This window comes from Athene cunicularia, assembly GCF_003259725.1.
Source record: "Athene cunicularia isolate RWA chromosome 25 unlocalized genomic scaffold, athCun1 chr25_part1, whole genome shotgun sequence".
Classification (NCBI taxonomy): domain Eukaryota; kingdom Metazoa; phylum Chordata; class Aves; order Strigiformes; family Strigidae; genus Athene; species Athene cunicularia.
This window is the reverse complement of record NW_020799134.1, coordinates 1,405,410-1,409,754: the sequence shown is the minus strand read 5'-3', so window position 1 is coordinate 1,409,754 and position 4,345 is coordinate 1,405,410.

The window sequence follows — 4,345 nt, the reverse complement described above, 5'->3', positions numbered from 1 at the left end:
CGTGGTGGGAAGGATTGAAAAATGTTGGGTTTTTTTTCAGCAAAAAAAATAGCTGGAAAATAGATGAGGAGCTGGGTTAGAGGTGAGTGCTGGTGGAGGCAGCGGCTGTGGGTCTCACACCTTTGCCCCTGTGCAGGGGGATGGCTGTCACCACCGCTCAGTGGTGACGCTTGGCAGGTGCCAGCAGGCAGCGAGCAGAATTGGTGCCGCTTGTAGGGGACTCGTGGAGGCTTCAGGGTGTGTCAACCTGTTGAGGATTTGACAGTCAACCCAAACTAAGCCTATGCACGTGTCCTCAGCTTTGCTCTCCTGAAGAAGCTGTGGAAGATGTTCATTCTGAACAATTTAGCACCTTGCTGAATTATCCCTCGGTACCAGTAGGTCAGCGTAGAGCTCACAGTGTTCCTGGTGGGAGCTTTTAAAGGGAACTCCTGTGCTGGGTGGGGGCTAGACTGGCGTCTGTGTGCTTGGTGCTGGTTCCTCCTCTGGGATTGAGCCCTTCGGCAGGAAAAACGAGAGTTGAGCACGAAGAGGAGTCCTGCAAAGCACCGATGGTTCGTGCCCGGCTTCCCGTATGCGAGCATGCCGTGTCCTTCGTGAGCAGGGTGTTCTCTGCCACGTAATAAGGCATTTGAATAATTGCGTTTCGATGCGCTAAAAATGAACTTATTTCTGTGGCTGCGATCCTACTTTGATGGACTCCTCGCCCAAAGTCTGTTGGTGGCCGCTGACCCTCTTCTTTGCATCAGAGAGGAACGTTGGAAAAGAGGCAGGCAATAAAAGTTAACGATTAATTTCTATTAAAAACATGTGAATTTATCATTACCCAGAAAATACTCATGTAGTGGCTTTTCCTTAGGCGCAGTCTAAGGCGCAAATGAATTTTGCGAAAATCCTGGCTTTATTTCTGGTTGATTTTTGAGCAGGAGGACAGCGTGGAGCTGCTGGAGGTTGAGTCGCTGCGGTGAGTGGTTTAGGGTTTTTCTGTGGCAGGTGGTGAGTGCGGGAGTGGTGCCGGTGAGGGGTAAATTTCCCCCCGAGGGCTTTGGACCAGGGGTGATGCTGAGAGCTTCCCAACAGGAAACCCAGAGGCCAGGAGAGCCACGAGGTGTGGCCACGCTGCGGGAAGAGGCTCTGCCGAGGTAGGGACAACTGGAAAATGAAGTGGGATAGAGAATTAAAAGGCTTTTTAGATCAAAACCTCTGATTATTAATGCAGCTGGGGTACAGCTGGAGGGTGGGTAACGCAGGAAAGGTGGGAGCCTGACAGAGCTCACGGGCACGTGAAACAAAACCCTCTATTGTCACCGTTCCTATATTTAAATCCTCGTGTTGTGTCGTTAAATTAAGTGAAGAAGCTAATTAGCATGTGGATGAGCTTACTGTGCTGCAAGCGCTGTTAGTGGCTGACTGACGAAGAGGTTTGATGAAATAATTAAATTTGAAGCCGAATATAAGGAATATCAGAGGCGCGTTTGGTGCGGACGCGTTCGGAGCGCGGCTGGGGGTGGGAGGGCTGGGTGCGAGGGTCGATGCCGGCTCAGCGGACACAGGAGAGGTGCTTTTTTCGAGAAACCCATCCCTGGAGGAGAAGGGACGGGGACCCGGGGTCCTTTGTGTGCCGCACAAAAGCTGGTGCCTGGCTGGTGTTAAATCGCACGTCGGGAAGGGCCGTCCAGGCAGCTGCGTCCGAGGAGCCGCCAGCGCTTCTGAAATGTGTTAAGAAACGTGGGTTTATTCGTGGGAGGCGTCTAAAGGGATGTGGAGAAGGTCTCTCCCTTCTGTAGTCAGTGCCCTCCAGACAGGTATGGACCTAGAAAAACCTCCCTGATAAAGCTGCGAATCTTAGAGACCATTTTAAGCCATTACAGCTTAAAAAAAAAAAGGGAGATTTGATGGTGATTCTTAGAAAATATGAGTAAGTGGCCTCTAAATGATTAAACAGGAGGTTTCACTGAGTCAGGAACCAAACGGGGTGATGCTGGAGATTTGGAGTCCAGACCAGACACGTGCTGGAGCGGGCGGGTTTTTGCCCCTGCAGAAATTTGTGCATTTTGTGTTTGACCTCTTAGGCAGGCGATGCTGATCCGTTGCGGCTCTGCGGGTAGGGTGGAAATAGCACAGGTCAGCAGCTTTCTGTGTCCTTTCTGAGCCCAAGTCAGAGTTTAGGCTTGACTTTACCAAACAAGCAGGTTTTGGGAAGATCTGGAAATGATTTGTAAATTGACCATTTCCTCTCCAGTCCCCAGTTTTGACCATTGAACTTGCCCTTGGATGTTGACAGAAATGCTGGGAAAAAAAACCCCAAAACAAAACAACAAAAAACACCCCAGGAATTTAAATGTTGTTCCTGAAATGCGGCTGGTGTGACTGCTTCTACTCGATGATGAATCTGAATTTTCTTTTTGTCTTTAGCTGCCTTTCCTCATCGACTGAACCTTTTTTACTTGGCCAATGACGTCATACAGAACTGCAAGAGAAAAAACGCAATTGTCTTTCGTGATACGTTTGCAGAAGTGCTTCCTGAAGCTGCTTCATTAGTGAAGTAAGTAATGATTTGCGTTGGAAAGGTTGAGTGTCTCAAGAAATGTCAATTTTTCTCTTAACGTCTCAAAGTCCCTCAGCAAAATTTTGAGGAAAATTTTTGAAATTTTCAAAATTTTTGAAGAAAATTTTGAGGAAAACTCTGTGAGTTTGAGCTTCTCTACACGGAGTATGCTAGAACGGGCGTCGAGCTGCCTTTTAATTTGCACTGGAGTCTCGTTTGAGTAAAAGGATCACGTGGAGTGCTGCGAGGGGGCAGTCTTGCACCAGTACGTGTGTGCCCTGGGGCTCTGCCCTCCCCTTGTCTGCAGGCACCTGTGGCTTGTGTTGCTGCTGCTGGGGGGGGACGGTGGCAGACTCAGGGGAGCCCTCGCAGCGAGGAGGGGTGCAACAAGACAGGGAAGAAGAGGAGGAGGAAGTCTTTGTGGTCTCCACCAAGAGAACGAGCGTCGCAGATGCCGCTCTAACCCCTGCCTGGCTTCTGCGAGCTGCTCCCGCGCTGCCGTACCCATCTGCTCAAACGTTATTTCAAAGCCACGCGTCCTCGAAGGTGGTTTTGTGCTCTGCTGGAAATCAGAGACTTTAATTTATTCGAGTTAACGTGGGACGAAAAGATCTCGTGCTGGCCCGGGTCCAAACGGGGCGAGCCCCATCCCATCGGTACCGCTCTCCGTTTTGGTTTTGGAATCTTCCTCAAACCAGATGGTCTCTAAGGGCCAGGACGTAGTAAAAATACAAAGCAGCTCCGGAGCAGTAACGTGACGTTGCTGGTTTGTCTTTGGATCAGAGTTTGAAGCGGCAGATGGTTGAAGGTAGCACGAGGCAGGGAAAAGGTTAAAGTTGGACTGCTCATCAGCTTATATTTAAATGTAAGCTGCCAGAAGAGAAGGTTGAAAATACCATTAATAGATGGCAACAGTGAGGAGGAGGGAGAAAAAAATCTGAGGTTATCAGCTACGAAGTGAAAGAGAGCAGGAAAAGCTACAGTTACCAATCCTTCGATAACCCCGACAGGTTTTATCAAGCCCAGTCCTATTCCAGATGTTGCTACAGAAATAATTATATGGATAAAAGTTCTGTGAATTTGCTGCTTCTGTCCCTCAGAGTTTGTGTACCCCAGGGCTGTGACTTGGCTGCCCTTTATGGACATGATGGAAGATTGCTGTCTCTTCCCTGTGCACCTCGCTGGCCCCGAGAGGTGCTGTCGTTCTGTCTGTCCCTCTGCAAAGCTTTGCATGGCCAGGGACAGCCGTGTCACTCCCTGGCAGAGTCTCAGTGACCCACCTTCTTCTTGTTGGTTTAAAAATCAGAAAAAGCGGTGAGAAAAATGCATTGCTCTTTCTTGGGACGCAACCGGAATGTGATTGCAGCAGGGCTCAAAGTCATCATCATCATCAAATCATCACAGAGCGGTTTGGGTTGGGAGGGACCTTACAGCCCACCCAGTGCCACCCCCTGCCCCGGGCAGGGCCACCTTCCCCCAGCCCAGGTTGCCCAAAGCCCCGTCCAACGCGGCCTTGAACCCTGCCAGGGAGGGGGCAGCCCCAGCTTCTCTGGGCAGCCTGTGCTGGGGAGAATTTCTGCCTTAGATCTCACCTGAATCTCCCCTCTCTCAGGTTAAACCCCTTCCCCCTCGTCCTATCCCCCCCCCTTTCCTGCAGCCCCTTTCAGCCCTGGGGGGCCGCTCTAAGGTCTCCCCGGAGCCTTCTCTCCTCCAGCTGAACCCCCCAACTCTCCCAGCCTGTCCTCACAGGGGGGCTCCAGCCCCCCCAGCATCTCCGTGGCCTCCTCTGGCCCCGCT